Genomic DNA, 23,439 nt, shown 5'->3' with positions numbered 1-23,439 from the left:
TATTTTCTTTGTGGTTGAAGCACATTCAACAGAGAGACAGCCTGTATAACAAAAATTATAGAAAATTAAATATGACAATTTATTTAAATCCTATGGAAATTTAAGTTATTTTTTTAATAACTTATTTACACTCAACACACAAACACAGATAACAATCACACCATGGCTTATCTCAAATAAAAACAATATTTAAACAGGACAATATTTGAATACAGACGATAAAAAAAAAGTTTTTTGTTTATTTTAAATGTGCATGGCAGAGATTTCAGTTACATTGAAAATTTCCCTCTAACATTTTCACCTAAATGAAACCAGTCGTCTCCATACCAAATGAAATTGGGAGTTTAATATACATTGATTTGTTTTTTGCTTTTATAACAAAAAGAGGATTTTTTGTTCAACTGACACCCCTTTGTGACTGTCACAATTAGCCTTTGTCAAAGAGCAACCAGCGTTTGTGTATTTAGTAGTTGTCGTTGCTGCTGTCATTTGGGACAGTCATTGATAAAGGTTTGTTTTTTGTCACAATATTTGTCAAGACATTTCCTTATCGCCCATCGTTATTTGCAGCTCACTGCCATTTGAAGCTACTGCCATTCTTAGTCTACTACCACTGCTGTTGATGTAATCCAAATGAATCAGTGAAAGATAAACAAATATTTCAACTTTGTTTTGGGCTATTTTCGTAACTTGAAGTAGGTGACACATTGATGGGGGTTTAGAGACAAATAAGGGCACGTGTGGGGCCCAAGGAACTAAAAAAAGTTCTTCGCAATTTTGTTTATTTTTATAAAAAAAATTTTGAAATTTATTTAAAAGTTCTATTCCTTTTAAAATTCTTGTCAAAAATTATTCGTACATATTGTTGTAGGGAAGAAGAAGTTTTGTATTGCCATAATCATTCTTATTAGCGCGGCCATTATTAACGTTGTTGTCATCACCATCATTATCATCATCAGCAGGATGATGTCGTCAGTGTCTTGTGATAGCCAAGAGCGGCATCATCTGTGTGTAATTTGGAATGTTTTGTTTAAGAAAAACACAACTCGTCATCAACTAAAGGTAGCCTTAAGGTCAACCCCATTGAAACACGCCAAGCTGAATATTAATTATTTTAATACTTAATTATACAACAAAAGGAGATGAAGGAGAAGCAAAACTTCAGCTATTGTGATGATGATGATGATGACGATGATTATTGTTAAACACTTTCCGGTTTATGTTTTAGAGTTTTTGTGTTTGGCCTTTTTTCTCTATGAAATCCAACATTTTTTAAGATAACAATAACAATTTTCACTTGCACTTTCATTGATGCCTTTTGGTATTAACACAAAAAAAAAGAAAAATAAAAAAACATTTCAAATACCTGTGAAACAGAGTGAGAGAGAAACACCAAAATGAAAACAATAGAAAAACAAAACACCAAATGATGACAAGAGAAAAAAGCACCGCAAAAAAGATTAGACAGATAATGTCGACAAAAAACCTAAAACCCATGATGGTAAATAAAATAAAAACACCAAACTAGATATGAGCCATGCGACAGACGGACTTAACGCATAGCCACACAAATACCTCATATCAGCAAAAATGTGAAGAAAACAAAAAAAAGACAACTAAAACTAGAAATGCAAATAAAATTCATGGCATTTTAGTAAATAAGAGATAAATAAATAATAAGTTGATGATTAATATTACGACAAAAACCTAACATTATGGCCCAAAGAGACATCTACTGGCCGGCGCGCGAACAGCCAGGTCTTGTAAAAAACATGGCAAATAACCTAGAAAAATGAAAAAAATGCGTTTATGCAAATTTAATATGTCTAGGGCATTGCTGAGTTTGGCTTTCGCACCTGTAGAAATTTTAAATATTTCTTCAGTATTTTAACGACTTTATTGTTGAAATCTGCGGAAATAAAAACCGAGAATTATGGATAATAATTTTTGGAATTTTGTTTTGCATAATTAGAACTTCTAAGCTATCGAAAAAGGTCCCAATATGACTATCGTTATCGAAAATTAAATAAAATTAATTTTTGATATATCGTTATCGAAAATCTATCTTTATTGAAACATTAACGCTATAGTGACCATTGTTAAAAAAAAGACAAAAAAACATTAAACCTTATCCAGTATAAAAAAATTTATTGTTATCGAAAAATATTGTTATTTAAAAATTATTGTTTACAAAATAATCTTGTTATCGAAACACGGCCGTTATTTATTTAAAAAAACAAAATGTTTTGAAAACATTAAACCTTATCCAGTATAGAAAAAATTATTGTTATCGAAAAATATCGTTATTTAAAAATTATTGCTTACAAAATAATTTTATTATCGAAACACGACCGTTACTCATTAAAGAAAATCAAAATTTATTTATTTAAAAAAAACCAAAATGTTTTGAAAGCATTAAATCTTATCTAGTATAGAAAAATTTATTGTTATCGAAAAATATCGTTATTTAGAAATTATTGTTTACAAACTAATTTTTTTATCGAAACATAACCGTTACTCATTAAAGAAAATCAAAATGTTTCAAAAAAATTAATTCTTATCCAGAATAAAAAACATTTATTGTTATCGAATGATATCGTTATTTTAAAATGATCGTCTACAAAATAACTTTGTTATCGATATACGTCATTTAATTATAAGAAACAAAATGTTTCTAAAAATCTTATCCAGTATAAAAAAACTTTTTGTTATCGAAAAATTTCATTATTCAACAATTGTTAATATAAAAATGTAGGTTTAATGTTTTTAAAACATTTTGGGGGTTTTTTTTTAATAAATAACGGTCGTCATTGAATACAAAATTATTTTGAAAATTTTTTATTCGACACACGACCGTTATTTATTTATTACAAAAAAAATAAAAACATTAACCTTTATCTAGTATATAAAAAATGTTTGTTATCGAAAAATATCGTTATTTAAAAATTATTGTTTAAATAATAATTTTGTTATCGAAACACAAGTGTTCGGCGTCATAGGCGGACATGCTAACCTTTTCGCCACGGTGTTGACCATGATGATGAATACCACTAAAATAAAAGATTTTTGGTTGATTATAGAAAAGAAATCGCCAGACATACAGGCGGAATGGACAACAAAGCACTTCCGGCGGACGCTTCGGGTGCCTGGTTACGACCCTATAGTGTTTACTAAGCCTCCCGTCTGCCGGCTCACAGTTCTTGGCATGCCTGTCTCTGGTATTTAAGCTTAGAAAACAAAGGGGATTTCCTCTGGAATCAAAATACACCACAGCAGCACCTGAAACTTCCACCAGTGATGTGTTGTCTGTGTCCATTCCGTCTGCCTGTTTGCCGATTTCTTTTCTGTAATCAATAAAAAAAACCTTCATTCTCATGGTCAACAGCCGGTATCCCTCCCCTCTGGAAGGTAAATGAAAAATATAATTTTATTTTTTTATAGTGCAAATCACGTTTTATCGCGTATTGTAAACTGTTATCAAATGATAAGGGGCAAATATCCAGTTTACTCTGAAATTCTATCCAGAACAACACATATGCAATGGAAACGACTAAAATAAAACTCAGATAATATCCTTTTCTATTACAAAAAAGTTGAAATTAGATACTTAACGAAAGAGTTCTTCATGAAAATATCATACTATAATCGTTATCGAAACATTATTCCCATTGAAACATTATTGTTGCATTTGTCATTATCCCCTCCTAATGCTATTATATTATTATATAATCATTTATTAAGTCAATATTAGCTGTGTTTTATTTTAGTCCCATACTATTCAAGTCAGATTTTCTGGAAAGAAATTCAGTGCAAACAAATCACAAATCAAATCATGCTATGTAAAAACTTCTCCCCAAAGAGGTGGCGCAAGGAGGCCCCTTATAATTCAGCATAAACTTAAATCGGACAGCACTCATTGACATGTGAGAAGTTTGGCCTCTGTTCCATAACAGAATGTTCGTGGGTAAATTTGAAATGCCTTAATCAGATTTATTGTTATCGAAAAATAATCGTAATCAAAATAGAATAGAAATAGAGTTATCGTGGGTAAATTTGAAATACCTTAAACAGATTTATTGTTATCGAAAAATAATCGTAATCAAAATAGAATAGAAATAGAGTTATCGAAAATTAACAGATGGTTATCGAAACACTAGTATAATCAAAAAAGATAGATATTTTTCCGATGGATACTATCGCAAAAGTTAAATTTTTTGCAACATTAAACAACAATAAGCAATCCGACATTGAAAGCATCCTTTAAGATATATTCCGCCTATAGAGGGCGCAATTTTTATCCGATTAGGCTTACTATACAATTATTAGGCAAATTTTATACAATGCTTTCTCTCACTTTCTTTCTCTCTCGGACTTTATTAATCTTGGTATTATTAGGTCTTTGCCTTGATATTACTTCTAAATAAATCGATCTTCTGATTTGAACTTCCCATTTTAGTTTGAAATATAGGTGATGGCAAATTAACGATAGTATCGATACTATCGATATTTATTATTGAAACTATCGAAAATATCGAATGTTGCGATTATCGATAGCTTGTCAGCTCTATGTAAAAATGTTTTTATATAAATTTTTTGTTATCGAAATTGCTTAACGATAACATTTTTATCGATGTTTTATCGTTTTTTTTTATTTTTAGCTAAAATGTTTTACATATCTAACATAATTTTTAACAGAGTTATGATTATGAAATATATATTGGCATTTTGACCCAGATATTTCTATACTGAAGTATATTAATCTAGTCACTCCGCTTTTGTACCTACCACCATAGGATGGAAGTATACTAATCTAGTCGTTCCGAAATATTCATTTTAGACCCCATAAAGTATATATATTCTTGATTCTCTTGACGTTTTGAATCGATCTAGCCATGCCCGTCCGTCTGTCGAAATCACGATAGCGGTCGAACGCATAAAGCTAGCCGCTTGAAATTTTGCACAGATATTTAATATTGATGTAGGTCATTGGGATCTGCAAATGGGCCATATCGGTTCAGATTTAGATATAGCTCCCATATAAACCGATCTCCCGATTTGACTTCTTGAGCCCATGGAAGCCTAATTATTTACCCGATTTGGTTGAAATTGAATATGTAGTGTTTTGTTAAGACATTCAACAACTGTGCAAAGTACGGTGCAAATCGGTCTATAACCTGATATAGCTCCCATACAAACTATCTCTCGATTCGACTTCTTGAGCCCCTGGAAGCCGAAATCACCATAGCGGTCGAACGCGTAAAGCAAGCCACTTGAAACTTTGCACAGATACTTAATATTGATGTAGGTCGTTGGGGATTGCAAATGGGTCAGGTCGGTACAGATTTCGATATAGCTCCCATATAAATCTATCTCCCGATTTGAATTCTTGAGCGCCTGGAAGCCGCAATTTTTATCCGATTTGGCTAAAATTTTGCACGTAGTGTTCAGTTACAACATCTATACCAAGTACGGTCCAAATCGGACCTGGAAGCCGCAATTTTTATCCGATTTGGCTAAAATTTTGCACGTAGTGTTAAGTTACAACATCTATACCAAGTACGGTCCAAATCGGTATTTAACCTCATATAGCTCCTATATAAACCTATCGCCCAATTTTTGTCCGATTTGGCTGAAATTTTGCACATAGTGTTTTATTACAACTTACAACAACTGTGCCAAGTACGACCAAAATCAGTCGATAACCTGATATAGCTCCCATGTAAACTGGTCTCTCGATCATTCTTATTCGGTTCCTAGAAGCTTAATTTTTGCTAGTTTGACAGAAGCTTGGTATGTAGAATAAAATTATGCCTTTCAACTAAATTTATTTTATATAAATTTTTAATTTTTACCAGAATCCATGTTGGGGGATGCCCAAGATATGAGAGATGTATCGCCTATTTCTGAATGGAATGCTTTCTAACCGTTGTTCTTTTCTCCTATTCAATTTCTTTTTTGCTTCTATTGGGTTGCCCAAAAAGTAATTGCGGATTTTTCATATAGTCGGCGTTGACAAATTTTTTCACAGCTTGTGACTCTGTAATTGCATTCTTTCTTCTGTCAGTTATCAGCTGTTACTTTTAGCTTGCTTTAGAAAAAAGTGTAAAAAAGTATATTTGATTAAAGTTCATTCTAAGTTTTATTAAAAATGCATTTACTTTCTTTTAAAAAATCCGCAATTACTTTTTGTACAACCCAATATATGAGTCTATAGTAATACAAATATTTGATGTGTAATTTTGAATTTTTTGCTGTGTTTGCTTCTTTTCTATTTTTACTTGACCCCTCTTGCCACAATAATTCGTAAATTGTGAATATTACGAAATCTCTGCTTGCTTATTGTTTCTATACAAATTCAAATATTGTTATGTGACTTTGCCAAAAAGTAATGTTCACAAAAAATATTTTATTGTGATGGCTGGCGGATAAATAAATCTTTCAAATTGCATGGGTAACAGCGTCACTTGAATGAAAAACGAATGAATTAATAAATAAAAATATAAAATATTTTCAATAAATCACTCCAAAGAAATCTTAGTTAACTCTGACTATTGCTGCCAGGCAGTTGTAGAAGAAAAAAAAAAAACCCATCCCACCTCTAACTTTAATCATCTTTATATGAAAATTGATTGAACCCTTGAACGCAAACTATGGTCTGGAGGTGAAACGAAACTGTAATCAATGGCTGTGGATAATTAGTTGAGCTGAATGATTGTTAGTATCCACAGATGACTTCAGTGTTTCGCTGATTATTTCTTTTTTTTTGAAACGAAAATGAAAAAAAAAATATATATATCATTTTTCCCAAGTTGTTATTGCTTAAAAACTTTTTAATGAAATCTTATCAGACTTCCGGCAAATTTTGGCGGGTGGGTTCTTCTACTTGAGTAGCTGATTAAAATGAACTGAATGATGTATTAGGGAGATTCACACGATATCGTATATAAATAAAAGGAAAGTTCATGAAAATAAAAGAATGTTTTTAGAACTAAAGTACTTAAAGAAAAATATATTCAAAAATAGTAACACTATCTTCTCATAAGGCAAAGTGTAAGTTTAAATTTAAAGTAATTATCTAGTGTGAACCCTCTTGTGTTTTTTGTGACTTTTCACTAAAGCTTTGCTTTGATTATGTTTAACCAATTTTTAATCGATTATTGTTTCGACCATTACAATAGAACCCCAAAAACTCTTTTAGTTCCCACCAAAGAGTTCTAAATAATTGGCTTGGTAATACATTTTTGGATTCTCTAACCTCCTTCTCAATCTCTGTAAGGTCAGTGGAAATTATTATTTGAATTTAAAACTGCTTACTTATCATTTTATAGATACCACAAAAAAAAAACCCGTGGGCTAATATTTTTTTTATTACTTTTTAGTTGCCCCGAATATCAGGCGTGTCGACGTCATATATCTTTATTTTGATTGATTGAAGTATTTGTGGTTTATCTATCTTTTGTTTTGTTTTTGTGGTCGACCGCAAAGTAGCCTTCCCTTATGTGGTTAATTGAGATCGAGAAATGTGTTATTAAACTCTGCTTAAAATAAACTTTTATCTACATTTTTAGTTCAGCAACATAGCAACGTCCATAATCACCTTAGGGCAATTTTATACGCCTTATTTTCTTAGCTTCTTAGGTTTATTGTTGGATGGTTGAAATCAAATATTTTTATGAGTTATGATATAATGTGGATCATATGCTAATACAAATATTGGCATCAGGAAACTTTAGATGATAAATGAATGAAATAAAACATGTGCGAGGAGTTGGGCTTTCAGTTAGGCTGTCTCTAAGGCCAGTTTGTTTTGCAGGCGAAGTTAGAATAGTTCTTGGGGGAGGCCGAAAGGGCCTTGGGTATGGTAGTGGTTCAGGGGTCCAACGAAACTTTGCTAACTAAGCAAACGATCAATGCGAGAACTCACATTTCCTAGACAGAGGTCATACTCAATGAGGCCAAAAGAGATTTGGGAAGGGCATATATGTAGCTTAGGCCTTAGCGTCTCAACGTTAGCCCTGGGAAGACGAATATCTGTCTGTTAAATGAGAAGACGAAGATGGGTCAATACGAGGGCCCACGAAGGAGTGATCCTGGAGAGGAAACTGAGCGGGAAGTATCAGAATCAGGAGTATGTTTAGAGGGATCATACATGTTGTGTCTTGAAGTGATTCTGGAGAGGAAACTGCGCAGGAAATATCAGAAAGGAGTGTGCTGAGTTGGCTCATACATGTTGTCCATGGAGAGGATGCTAAACTGGAAGTACCACATTCAGAAACATGAAAATTTAGGTCACACTGATTCTGACAAATGATTTGGTGCTATAGAGGAACGTGATTGGTAGTATCTCGAAGTGATCCTGGAAAGGAAACTGAGCAGGAAGTGCAGGAATGTGCTGAGTTGGCTCATACATGTTGTTAATGGAGAGGATTCTAAACTGGAAGTATATATTGGGTTGCCCAAAAAGTAATTGCGGATTTTTCATATAGTCGGCGTTGAGAAATTTTTTCACAGCTTGTGACTGTGAATTGCATTCTTTCTTCTGTCAGTTATCAGCTGTTACTTTTAGCTTGCTTTAGAAAAAAAGTGTAAAAAAAGTATATTTGATTAAAGTTCATTCTAAGTTTTATTAAAAATGCATTTATTTTCTTTTAAAAAATCCGCAATTACTTTTTTGGCAACCCAATAATTTTGACGAACCTCGGCGGATGTTTTTTCAGATGGGTTATGAGACAATCCGTATCAAATTTCTAGCTACAGTTGACAAATGACAAGATTACCCAAAATCTGACGAACATATATATGGGAGCTATATTTAATTCTGAGCTGATTTCGAACAAACTTCTTAGATATTGAGGTAGTCGTCGAGCGTTGTGCAAAATTTTGGCAAGATTGGTTAAAAAATGTGCTTGCTATGGCTCTCGGAGCAAAAAACCGGGCGATATACATATGTGAGACCAATATCTAAATCTGGGCCGATTTCTATAAAATTTACCAGTAATGTCGAGAGTCATAAGAAAATCCTCCCTATTAAATTTCGAAAGAATCGGTTGACAAATGAGCACTTTATTGCAATATTTCTCAAAATCGGACGAACATATATATGGGAGCTATATCTAAATCTGAACCGATTTCGAGCCAAGTTCTCAGTCGTCGAGAAAAGCGTTGTACAAAGTTTTGGCAAAATTGGTCAATAAAGGCGCTTTCAGTGGCTCTTAAAATTGAAAATCGGGCGATATACATATATGGCAGCTATATCTAAATCTGAACCGATTTCTATGAAATCTACAAGTAATGTCGAGAGTTATAAGAAAATCCTTCTTACCAAATTTGGAAAGAATCGGTCAACAAATGAGCACTTTAGTGCAATATTTCACAAAATCGGACTATTTTGGCTCTAAAGTGAAAATCGGGCGATATACATATATGGCAGCTATATCTGAATCTGAACCGATTTCCATAAAATTTACCAGTAATGTCTTAAGGTATAACAAAATCCCTTCTCTCAAATTTCGAGATAATCGGTTCACAAATGAGCGCTTTATTGCAATATTTCTCAAAATCGGACGAACATATATATGGGAGCTGTATCTAAATCTGAACCAATTCGAAGCAAACTTTTCAGATAATGTGGTAGTCGTCGCGGAAAGCGCTGTGCGAAATTTTGGCAAGATGGCTCAATAAGTGCGCTTGCTGGGACTCTAGAAGTTGAAATCCGGCGATAGTCATAAGAAAATCCTTCCTGCCAAATATCGAGAGAATCACCCATTTGCAGCCAACATACATTTGACTTGACATTATACCTTAGCTGAAACAATGAATGTTAAAGCGACCTTTACTGAAGATCAGTTCGGCTTAATGAACCAACTCTTTCACTTAGATCACTAGTTCAGTAAGCTGCTAATTCACACCACAGGGTGCCCAAAAATGGGATTGCGGCAGCGTTGAGCAATGTCGTACGTAAAATCAAATCTTCAGCTCAGTTTATTTTACCTCACAGAACTAGTTCCTTCAGTTAGTTTAACAGTTCAGTAAGCTAATGATCTACACCGCACTGTGGACTAACGCCTTAGAATAGTGTTGGCCAAAGTTGTGCTTAAGCTAACTGAAACCGTTTGTTCAGTTAGTTGAGTAAGCAGCTTAACTTCCTCCGGGTTTACGCCAGTATTGGACAACGTTATCGCCCACTTTTGCTCACTGAACTAGTTCTTATAGATATTTCACTAGTTCAATAAGCTGCAAATCCATAGCCCACGGACTCTTATAGGCTTGCGGTAGTGTTGGGTAATGTCGCTCGTAGAAGCAAACCTTCAGCTCAGTTTATTTAACCTCACTGAACTAGTTCGTTCAGTAAGTCAATTGGTTCAGTAAACTGCAACTCTGTGCATCAATATAATATCCACGTTTTCGCTGTTGTTGGGAAATAGCGTTTATTGAAGTTACCGTTCACTTCGGCTCATTTTAGCTCACTTAACTAGATCTTCCAGTTAGCTAGCTTAACAGTTCACTAAGTTGCTGATCTACTCCCCACAGTGGCCTAACGCCTTAGAATAGTGTTGGGCAATGTTTCCATAAAATGAACGGTCATTTAAGCTTACTGAACCCGGAGGTTCGGAGGGATCGGTCTATATGGGGGCTATATCAAGATATAGTCCGATATAGCCCATCTTCGAACTTAACCTGCTTATGGAAAAAAAGAATCTGTGCAAAGTTTCTGCTCAATATCTCTAATTTTAAAGACTGTAGCGTCATTTCAACATATAAACGGACGGGCATGGCTAGATCGTCTTAGATTTTTACGCTGATCAAGAATATATATACATTGGGGGTATATTCTTCGCTGGTGGGTATAAAAATACTAAAGGCAAGAAAACTAACATCCTAAGTTATAAACTGTGGCATACTAAAAAAAAAATAGTTTACATTTCATTTGCCCTCACTCCGATGTGACGCGGCACCCAAACGATGCGGATAGTGCCATCTGATGGTTAGAGGTGTGAACAAATGGTAAATGTTGACACACATTATATTATCCATTATTTAAGATACTTCCCAATTACAACCCTCCTCGACAAATGTTTGGAACATAGTTTTTTGTACAGCTCAGAACATTAAGTTAGAAGTGTTGGACTTTGCTTTTAAAACACAGTGCGATAATCCTCTGCCTAAATAAGGATTGTTCAATTTATGAACTAACCAACTCAATTGAACAGCTCTCTGCAGTGAACGAATTGAACGAACTGAACTAGTTGACATCAGTGGGCTCTTTTCGTGCCGTGTGAACCACTTGCCTCAAACCATTATGAAGAGTACACAGTGGTCCATATGTGGGCATAAAAACATAAATTCAAATGATTTTTGGAACAAAACGTATTGTAGAAACTTAGAAGATCATAAGAAAAATTTGTTCTTGAATTTCTTCAATATTGAATAATATTGAAGAAATAATGAATATATGAAATTTCATCTAAATCGGACAATGATATCCAGGATCAGGTGTTAATGAGGATTTTTGGAACCGCATTTTGTAAAAGAACGCAATGCGAAACGGGCCAGGTCCCGTTAGTGGTGTTTAAATCCCTAGTTCAATATAAATTCCATTTACCGCCCGCTATCAAAACTTTTCACAATCATTTGAGCAATGAGAGAAGCTCATTATCTTCTTGTCTAAACAAACATTACGAAACTTGTCTCTACATAACTACATAAAACCTTAAGTCACACTTTCGATTGCTGTATTTTTTTTTTTTCTTTGCTAAAAACCATAACAAATTTTTGTTTGTGGGGTGAGAAACTCTCTCTAACCATTCACAGTAGTAGCTATTTTTCATTTGCTAGCGGTTACTTTTTTTTTGAAATATATTATAACACCAACTAAAGACTGATTGATTTTTTTTCGCTTTTGCCAAGCTATGAATGAAATACATTCGACACTGAGTTCGTTAAGAAAATCTTAAAATGGCCTTGTCCAAAATGGTGTTTTTCATAATGCCTTTATGATCTACGATTATTTTAAATGATTTTTTCATACTTTTTTATACGCTACCAAGCTAAACTTTTTCCATGTCAAATGGTCTTAATGTTGATGAACAACACAAAAAAAAAAAAAAAAACAAACCGCCAATATAATAAAAGTACCATTAACAAATTTTACCACAGATTATGGCACATTAAGGCCTCATTAAAAAAACAAAAATAACAAATAGCAATACAAAAGACTTTTGGTGTAGGGGTAGGGAATAAATGTTTACATTCAGTAAAAGAAACGGAGCCAAGGAAGCCATAATGTAGCCACACTTATTAAATGTAATGAACATATAAAAAATATGTTGCAAAGATTTTAAATATGAACAAAAAACAAACAAAATCAAATTATAAATACAGATTTTTGAAGAAGTCACTAAAAATGATAATAATTCCACAGAAGAGCTGTTGAAAATAATAAAAATAACTTACCTTGTTTAATATTCCATGGGAATTTTTACGTTTTTTTTTCTGAAGAAAATCTGCTCACAATGTTTGGTAATCTGCTATGATTTGTTGTGTTCACTTTGAATATTGTTTTTTAAATGGAAAAAATTATAATACCCAAAAATCTGGCACACATTTATTTTAGTTTCCTTTTTCATGCATTATTTTTTTTTAATAATTCTGAAAATAAATTGAAAAAAATAAAGTTATTATAGTTGTATTGATGGGAAATATTAAATATGAACCATAAATCTGATATGTTAAATTGTCATAGTTTTATTGCAGCACCATTTTCCATGGTTAATTAATAATTTTTAATTATGGTCATTATTGAAAATAAAATAAGCAAAAGATCAAGTTTTTCCAATATACGATTATAAATGTATAGAATAAATATTTGAATATTTTTTTTTATTTCAGTTTCAGAATGATGACTTTTACTGTTCCAGTTATGATGACCTAATTAATGGATGAATGGGAAAATACGCATTTTAATTAATAACCTCATTTCAACTAGAATCATTTAGTTTAAACATGATGTAATTATGATAGCAAGTTCAATTTAATTTTGAAAAAATATATCCCAGCTTTCTGTTTTAATAAGCCAAGCAACGTTACTTCTCTTTTACAACAACAGCACACCAAGAATGCTTTAGAAAATATGTCAAAACGAAGCAGCAAGGTACCGCGTGCCTTCCACTCCCGCAGAAAGTTGATGGGTAAGAAATGCTGAGCTCAGTTATGATCTACAGCATCTGCAAGGCCTTCATAAGACCACTGCTGTACTAAGCCGCATTATTATGTGGGAAAGCTGTTGACAAAAGGACTCATATTAGAGAGAAGGCCCAAAGACTGGCCGGATCCGTATTCATGAGATTCCTGAGGTCTTTGCTCATTATGCAGCCTACTGCGCTAAAGGGAGGAAAGGAGCACAGCGTAGCGCAGTGGTTAGCATCTCCACCTATGACGCTAAACGCCTGGGTTCCAATCCTGAGGAGAACATCAGAAAAACAAGTAAGAGCGTGCTAAGTTCGGTCGGGCCGAATCTTATATACCATCCACCATGGATCGGATCTGTCGAGTTCTTTGCGCAGTATCTCTTTTTAGGCAAACAAAGAATAATGAATGTGGAAGGAGGAGGAGGAGGAGCTATATCAAGTTATAGTCCGATTTGGGGCCCAAGAAGCAAAATCGGGAGATCGGTTTATATGGAAGCTGTGTCAAGCTATAGATCGATTCAGACTATATTAGACACGTATGTTGAAGGCCATGGGAGAAGCCGATGAACAAAATTTGTGCCAATTCGGATGAGAATTGCGCTCTCTAAAGGCTCAAGAACTCAAGATCCCAGATCGGTTTATGTGGCAGCTATATCAGGGTATGGACCGATTTGGACCATACTTTGCATAAATGTTGGAAGTGATACCAAAACACTATGTGCAAAATTTCAGGCAAATCGGACGAGAATTGCGCCCTCTAGAGGCTCAAGAAGTCAAGATCCAAGATCGGTTTATATGGCGGCTATATCAGGTTATTAACCGATTTGCACCACACTTAGCACTGTTTTTGGAAGAGCAAAATTTCAGTCAAAATTTCGGACGAGAATTGCGCCCTCTAGAGGCTCAAGAAGTCAAGCCCAAGATCGGTTTATATGGCAGCCATATCAGGTTATGGACCGATTTGGGCCATACTTCGCATAAATGTTGGAAGTGATATCAAAACACTATGTGCAAAATTTCAGTCAAAATTTCGGACGAGAATTGCGCCCTCTAGAGGCTCAAGAAGTCAAGACCCAAGATCGGTTTATATGGCAGCTATATCAGGTTATGAACCGATTTGCACTACACTTAGCACTGTTGTTGGAAGTGATATCAAAACACTATGTGCAAAATTTCGGACGAGAATTGCGCCCTCTAGAGGCTCAAGAAGTCAAGACCCAAGATCGGTTTATATGGCAGCTACATCAAAACATGGACCGATTTGGCCCATTTACAATCCCAACCGACCTACACCAATAAGAAGTATTTGTGCAAAATTTCAAGCGGCTAGCTCTACTCCTTCAAAAGTTGGCGTGCTTTCGACAGACAGACGGACGGACATGGCTAGTTCGACTTAAAATGTCACCACGATCAAGAATATATATACTTTAAGGGGCCTTAGACGCATATTTCGAGGTGTTACAAACAGAAAGATCTAATTTCGTCATTCTGTTTGTAACACCTCGAAATATGCGTCTAAGGCCCCATAAAGTATATATATTCTTATATATACAGGGTGGCTGATGAATATTGCTACAATGATGAATATTGCTACATTTTTTTTTCGGTGTATGGAATACATTTTTCTTTTATTCATGTTAAATTAAATTATTAAATTAATTATTAAATTATTATTAATTAAATTAATTAATTAATTAATTAAATTAATTATTAAATTATTATTATTAAATAGAAAAAAAGTTATTACATTTTTTTTTGGTAGCGGCTTTCATCAGCCACCCTGTATAATATATATATATAACCTATGGTGGAGGGTATAAAAATTCTGCAATGGATACTCCCTGCTAATGGTGGCAATATTTGTGAGCTACTTTGCATTGTGAATAAAGTGAGTTGTGGTAGACCCTTCGACTTCCTTTGTTAATTTAGCCCAGATTGGTCCAGATTTGGTTATAGCTGCCATATAGACAGATCCTCCGATTTAGGGTCTAAGGCCCATAAAAGCCACATTTATTATCCGATTTTGCTGAAATTTGGGACAGTGAGTTGTCTTGGTCCCTTTAACATCTTTCTTTAATTTTGCCCTGATCGGTTCAGATTTGGATATAGCTGCCATATAGACCGATTTCTCGACTTAATGTTTTGGGCCCATAAAAGGCGCATTTATTATCCGATGTCGCCGAAATTTAGGACAGTAAGTTAAGTTAAGCCCCTTGACATACTTCTGCAAATCGCACAGATTGGTCAAGATTTGGATACAGCTGCCATATAGACCGATATCTCGGTTGTAGGTTTTGGAGCCATTAAAGGCGCATTTATTGTCCGATGTCGCTGAAATTTGAGACAGCGAATTTTGTTAGGCTCTTCGACGTCCTTCTTCAATTTGGCCGAGATCGGTCTAGATTTGAATATAGCTGCCATATAGACCGATCTCCCGATTTATGGTTTTGAGCCCATAAAAGGCACATTTATTGCCCAATTTCGCCAAAATTTGGGACAATGCTTTGCCTTAGGCTCTTCGACATTTTTCGGCAACTTGGTCGAAATCGATCCAGATTTAGATATAGCTGGCATATAGACCAATATCTCGATTTAATGTCTTGGCTCCATATAAGGCGCATTTATAATCCGATTTCACTGAAATTTGACACATTGACTTATGTTAGGCTTTTCGTTCGACATCCGTGTCGTATATGGTTCAGATCGGTTTACTTTTAGATATAGCTACTGTACGTAGCTATATGTACGAATATGTACGGAACATATTTCGATGTAACTGCTATGGGGCATAAGGTATGCAATTTTCGCCGGATTTTGATGAAAGGTGGTTTACATATATACCCGAGGTGGTGGGTAACCAAAGTTCGGCCCGGCCGAACTTAATGCCTTTTTACTTGTTTTTCCTTTAATTCTACCTACAGCTCTTATGGCTCATCGAGCATGCCTTTTATTGTTAGTCGCATGAAAAAAATGGAAATTTTATCACTTGTCAATTGCAAAATAACAAAGGAGAGTACATGTCAATCCCTATATGGAGAACATATAGGAAAATCTCAATAAAAATGGTTGTTGAATGGCAATCAACCCGCAGTATGTCATTGAAAATGGACAGTTTTTTGTTGCTGTAATTATATTCCATTATAGTCATATGGGCCATTGTTTTCAATTGGTCTCTGTTACTGATAAAGTTTCATTTTCTCTTTTTTTTTTTGCTTTTGATAAAACAAATAAAACCAATAACACTTGAAAATGTGTAACAAAAACAAGATAACATTTTCCATACATTGTTGTTTTATGTACTTTGTTTTTCTGGTTCTCATTTGGGTGGTCCCCTATTATTAGTGGCTTTTGTTGAAATCCGATTTTCATTCAAAAGGATTTTTTATTATCATACTATTTTTCGGTTATTATTTCCATCATGGGTCGTAAATTTACACATTTCAACTGAGCTGTGCTTTTGTTTTGCTTTTTGCCCCATATACCAGTATATGTTGATAAGTATGTGCACATTTCAATGCCTTTTCACTGGATTCTTTTTTGCAAAGCAGAAAAATAAAACAAAATGTTAACATGCATTGCGATTAACCCAGGCGCCCGTATAAAATGTGATGACCATTTGAATAAAAAATGGGCGAAATTAAGTTGACCAATGAGGGTTACCAAAATATTTCAATAATGTTAACAATAAATTTACAAACATGAACAGCCACAGTTTTTTTTGAGATTCTTTGTCACAATGCCTTAGAGCGCCCAACAAGCCAATTATTGGCTTAGGTGTATGTACATAGTGGCATGGAGCGGATTAATATCCGCACCCTCTTTTCAGAAAATTTTTGCATTACCAAAGTTCGCCACCTATAGGGTACCACCTTAGCATTAACCCAAAGAAAGTGGAAGGTATCTTGCGAATTCAAAACGTTTGTATTTTTTTATTCGGTATGCGAAACCCCCACCATGGCAACCCTGCGTTGCCAACTATAGGTTACCACCTAAGCATTTACCTACCGAAAGTAGAAGGTATCTTAGCGAATTCAAAATTTTTCTTATATTTTTTTACTTGAAATCTTTTTGAGATGTTCGTTACACGACACCACCACCATGGCAACCCTGCCAACCGGCTAACTAAGCGGAAGTTCTATAATTCCAGATAAGCAATTATAATTTGCCAAAAACACAAACGATATACTTACATACAAATATACAACATAAACTCTAGTACTGCTTCTAAACAATTATATTGTGTAATTGTGGTTGCATGAATATTAACTCGCTTGCAAAAGTTTATGAACGTCATAAACTAAACCAAAAAATTTGTGAACAGGCAAAAACAATAAGGTTTTTTTTTTGGCATTTTAAAAATGTTTTACAGTCCAAAGTGATTAGCTAAATAAAGCTTAAGGAGGATAGGCATCTACTCCCATTCCCGGCAGCAATTTTATGGATAACAAGGGAATTTTGGATTTCTAAATAATTATTCATTTGGTTCTATGTTAAAACATTCTTCGAGTTGAGTTAATATTTTTTGATTTTTGTAAATGAAAATGCCATGCCCGAGAGATTGAGTGAATGAACTTCTGTTGTTGAATGCCCACTGAAACCGAACGTTTTATGAATTTTAATTTGTTGGGCTGAAAAAAGAAGATGATATCAATACATGTGAGCAGGGACAGAGAGACGTGCCTGGCTGATATGTGCTGGCACAGTGAAAATAGAAGAAAAAGAGTATCAGGCACAATGTGATGAAATTTTTGTTTTTTTTTTGTTTTTAATTAATAAAATATAGTTTGTTTCATTTTATTTATTTCTTATTTATTTCATTTCATTCATTCCATTCATTTCATTCAATTCATTCATTTATTTCATTTCATTTCATTTCATTCATTCATTCATTTATTTCATTTCATTTCATTTCATTCATTCATTCATTTCATTCATTTCATTCATTTCATTCATTTCATTCATTTCATTCATTTCATTCATTTCATTCATTTCATTCATTTCATTCATTTCATTCATTTCATTCATTTCATTCATTTCATTCATTTCATTCATTTCATTCATTTCATTCATTTCATTCATTTCATTCATTTCATTCATTTCATTCATTTCATTCATTTCATTCATTTCATTCATTTCATTCATTTCATTCATTTCATTCATTTCATTCATTTCATTCATTTCATTCATTTCATTCATTTCATTCATTTCATTCATTTCATTCATTTCATTCATTTCATTCATTTCATTCATTTCATTCATTTCATTCATTTCATTCATTTCATTCATTTCATTCATTTCATTCATTTCATTCATTTCATTCATTTCATTCATTTTATTAATTTCATTCATTTCATTCATTTCATTCATTTCATTCATTTCATTCATTTCATTCATTTCATTCATTTCATTCATTTCATTCATTTCATTCATATCATTCATTTCATTCATTTCATTCATTTTATTCAAGTCATTCATTTCATTCCTTTCATTCATTTCGTTCATTCCATTCATTTCATTCATTTTATTCAAGTCATTCATTTCATTCATTTCGTTCATTCCATTCATTTCAATTATTTCGTTCATTTTATTCGTTTCGTTCATTTCATTCATTCCATTCATTTCATTCATTCCATTCATTTCATTCCTTTCATTCTTTCCATTCATTTCATTCATTCCATTCATTTCCTTCATTTCATTCATTTCATTCCTTTCATTCATTTCATTCATTTCATTCATTTCATTCATTTCATTCATTTCATTGATTTCAAACATTTCATTCATTTCATTCATTTTATTCATTTCATTCATATCATTCATTTCATTCATTTAATTAATTTCATTAATTTCATTCCATTCCATTCATTTCATTCATTTAATTAATTTAATTCATTTCATTCATTTTATTCATTTCATTCCCTTCATTCATTTCATTCCATTCCATTCTTTTCATTTATTTAATTAATTTCATTCATTTCATTCCATTCCATTCATTTCATTCATTTAATTAATTTCATTCATTTCATTAATTTTATTAATATCATTCATATCATTCATTCCATTCATTTCATTCATTTCATTCATTTCATTCATTTCATTCATTTCATTCATTTCATTCATTTCATTCATTTCATTCATTTCATTCATTTCATTCATTTCATTCATTTCATTCATTTCATTCATTTCATTCATTTCATTCATTTCATTCATTCCATTCATTTCATTCATTTCATTCTTTTCATTCATTTCATTCATTCCATTCATTTCATTCATTTCATTCATTTCATTCGTTTCATTCATTTCATGCATTTCATTCATTTCATTCATTTCATTCATTTCTTTCATTTCATTCATTTCACTCATTCCATTTCATTTCTTTCATTTCATTTTATTTTATTTATTTTTTTAGTTTTTATAATAATATTTAATATAATTTTGTTTATATTCTTAATTTTTGCTCTATTTTTTATACAGTCTTAATTTTTTTTAACAAAATCCCACTGTTTATTTGTGCATCTACCATTTGTACGCTGTTGTATAAAATTACACCTTTATTTGAACAACATCAAATTGCTGACCATGAAGGTTTGCAATGGATTCCTCAACACACATACTGGACAACAAATACGCAAACTTTGAGTAGTCCCAAACATCATAGCACCATATATTTACTTATGCCAAGTTTTAACGCTTTTTCCATCAGCATATGAATTTTTTGATTTTCTCCCTTTAGGAGAATCTAAAAACTAACAGGCGCGCGCTTGAAAATTGATGCTGTTATTCAGCTAGGAATGTATAAAAAAAAACCTTTTATTTGTGAATGAACGTGTGCGGTCATTTTTCTAATATTTCAATTTAATTGGAATTTTTTTTTACAACTTGGATGGGTAGGATTCCCTTGTGGGCTGTCGCTTTGTTTGTGTGAAGGGTGTTTCTGTTGGGTGTAACAATTTGTGCCTCAAAATGTCATTTTGCTTTTTTGAGTTTTGATTTTACTTTTCACATTTTTTGACAACATTTGCATTTTTAACACTTTTTTCTTGCATTTGAAATGGCCAAGAGGTGGTTATTTGAATATTTTTAGCGTTTAAATTTTGACATTTAACATTTTGCTGGTGGGCCAATAGCAAATTATTAAAAATTTTATGGTTACATCAGTAAAATAAACAACGAAATGATTTATGACCAGCATTAGTAGGAGATGCGATTAGTGTCATAGAGAGATGAGTCAGCAGAGAGCGCTCAAGGGGTATGAGATTTAAGGTTTGAAATAAAATTAGTATTAAAAAAAACAAAAAAAAAATTTAATTGTTTTTTTATCTTGTTAATAAAAATGTTACTTTTTAATTTATACATCGAGAAGTCTTGTCGCTGGTTTATACTTTCCGTTCAGTGTTCTTTGTTTGATTTGATCACTTGACGAATAGTGAACATATAACCGTTCAATGCAGATTTGATATAAAAGTTTAGAAAAAAATTCCAAAAATAAAATTTTATTGTCAACATTAACGAACTACGTCCGCGCGAAAATAATTCTAAAATATAAATCAATGACCGAATAGCAAATTGCATGTTAAACGGGTTAGTGTATGGCATCATATTCCAAGAAAATCTGTGAAATCAAGCCACATTTTGATAAAGAGAGATATTTATTCTCTTTATCTCTCTTTATCAAAATGCAAAACGTGGTTTGAATTCACCGATTTTCTTAGAAGTGGAAGTTGAAAATATCTTTCAGAGCTCAAGCCACTTATTGAATTTTGAGAAAGGGGACAGAGCAAAATTTGACAAATAGTAAACAAATAAAGATTCAATGCAGATTTGATAAAAAAAAGTTTATCAAAAACTTCTACAAGTAAAATTTGATTGTCTTCATATACAAGCTACGTTTAAATCAATGTAAATGAGAAAGCATTTCTGATGATAAATATTCGCATTTTCATAATAAGGCCAGAAATATGTAAGAGGACCAATTGTCGATGCACTTTTTCCACTCTGTTTGAGAGACACCTCCAAAATATGGTTTCTGGCGACGAAAATCGTTGACCATGTATTTTTTTTTTCTTAATGAGCGTGAATAAAAAGAAGTCATTAGGTGCCAAAGCAGGGATGTACAGCAGATAAACCCCCAATTCGACGTTTTGGCCGATCAATAAGAGGCCGAAGTGAGCCGATGTGTCAGAGGTCAAAATTGTCTTAGCAAACACAACTGTTCTTGTTCCTTTTTCGAATTACCCTGAAAACTTCAAATAAAAAAATTTTGGCGTCCCACTTACAATTGACCGCTGTACATTACACAAGTGTCGCCACGCGATCAGTTTTGCCTAAGAAACACTCGACCGTTTGAAGACCCACACTGTCGTAGTAGACTGTATTCGAAGTCGAACCCAATAGAATGTCGATGAAAATATGAAAAAGGGAAAGGACAGAGCTTTGTGGCACATCTGCGGTCAATATATACTCATCGGATGAGAACCTATCTACAACAACTCGTATAGTGCGATCTCGTAGAAAGCTCGATATAAATCGAACGAAGTTATTACCGACTCCCAAAGCGACAAGCTTTGATAAAAGTGCGATTTCTGCGGAACCCATACTGTCTATTGCTAAGAAAGCCATTGGACTCTAAGTATCTGACAAGATGATGGTTAACCATACGCTCCATAACCTTGGAGAGCGCGGAGCATATCGCAATTGGCCGGTAATTCGCAGGGTTGTTCGCCCCACCTTTTTTGGGGATGGGCTGAACGTTCGCAATCTTCCAGCCCGCCGGGAGACCCACTCACTGTGAGCAAGTTTGAAAAGGTTGGGTAGTGGACGAGCAAGCGTCGAAGAACACTTACAAAGTTCAAGTGTTGATATACCGTCCGGGCCCGGAGGTTTATTAACGTCGAGATCCTCAAGGACCCTTTTAACTCCACGTGTTCGAAGGAATATCTGGGGCATCGAACTAGGTACACTATTATTCGTGGCGAGTGGTTGATTGCTACGGAGGCCTAGCTGAACGCCTGGTTTCGAAACCTGGCGAGAACATCAAAAAAAAAAAAAAAAAATTCAGCGGTGGTTTTCCCCTCCTAATGCTGGCAACATTTTTGAGGTACTATGCCATGTAAAACTTCTTTCCAAAGATATGTCGCATTGCGGCACGCCGTTCTGACTCGGCTATAAAACGCAGGCCCCTTATCATTGAGCTTAAACTTGAATTGGACTGCACTCATTGATATGTGAGAAGTATCTCCCTCTTCCCTAGTGGAATGTTCATGGGCAAAATTTGCAATCAGGTTGATTGCTAAACGGCAAGGAAGAATTTCCTGCAAACATTTCAGCCAGTATAATAACTTTGGCACGAAGACGCTGTTCGTAAAGAAACTTTTCTTGTCTTGCCTTTCTCTAAGGAAAGGGTAAATTTAACACCCTTTCTCTAAGGAAAGGGTAGTTTTAATACCCTTTCTCTTAGGAAAGGGTAGTTTTAATACCCTTTCTCTAAGGAAAGGGTAGTTTTAATACCATTTCTCTAAGAAATACCCTTTCTCTAAGGAAAGGGTAGTTTTAATACCATTTCTCTAAGAAATACCCTTTCTCTAAGGAAAGGGTAGTTTTAATACCCCTTCATTAAGCAAAGGGTAAATTCAATACCATCTCTCCAAGGAAAGGGTATATTTAATACCCTTTCTCTAAGGAAAGGGTAGTTTTAATACCCTTTCTCTAAGGAAAGGGTAGTTTTAATACCCCTTCATTAAGCAAAGGGTAAATTCAATACCATCTCTCCAAGGAAAGGGTAAATTTAATACCCTTTCTACAAGGAGAGGGTAAATTTAATATTTTTTTTTGAGGAAAGGGTAAATTTAATGACCTTTATCTAAGGAAAGGGTAGTTTTATTACATTTTCTATAAGGAAAGGGTAGTTTTAATACATTTTCTCTAACGAAAGGGTAGTTTGAATAACCTTTCTCTAAGCAAAGGGTAGTTTTAATATTCTTTCTCTAAGGAAAGGTTAGTTTTAATACCCTTTCTAAGGCAAAGGTAGTTTTAATACCATTTCTCTATGGAAAGGGTAGTTTTAATGCCCTTCTCTAAGGAAAGCGTAATTTTAATACCATTTCTTTAAGGAAATTGTATATCCTTTCTCTAAAGAAATGGTAAAATTAATACCCTTTCTGTAAATAAAGGGTAAATTTAATACCCTTTCTCCAAGGAAAAGGTAGTTTTAATACCCTTTCTTTGAGGAGAGGGTAGTTTTAGTACCCTTTCTCTA

General features: G+C 33.6%; 1 protein-coding gene across 3 annotated transcripts in view; it reads right to left on the bottom strand.

Moving 5' to 3' along the window:
- LOC106095261 (putative polypeptide N-acetylgalactosaminyltransferase 9) overlaps window positions 1-23,439 on the bottom strand; it is a 315,857-nt gene that overhangs the window by 248,207 nt on the left and 44,211 nt on the right. For all 3 annotated transcript variants that reach the window (XM_059369150.1, XM_059369149.1, XM_059369148.1), the window contains one exon: window positions 12,454-12,648. The gene's annotated coding sequence lies outside the window, so the exon portion shown is untranslated. The remainder of the gene's footprint in view (window positions 1-12,453; window positions 12,649-23,439) is intronic.

Source organism: Stomoxys calcitrans, chromosome 5, assembly GCF_963082655.1.
Source record: "Stomoxys calcitrans chromosome 5, idStoCalc2.1, whole genome shotgun sequence".
NCBI lineage: Eukaryota > Metazoa > Arthropoda > Insecta > Diptera > Muscidae > Stomoxys > Stomoxys calcitrans.
The sequence above is the reverse complement of the archived record's forward strand: the minus strand, read 5'-3'. Positions and strand labels throughout refer to the sequence as shown.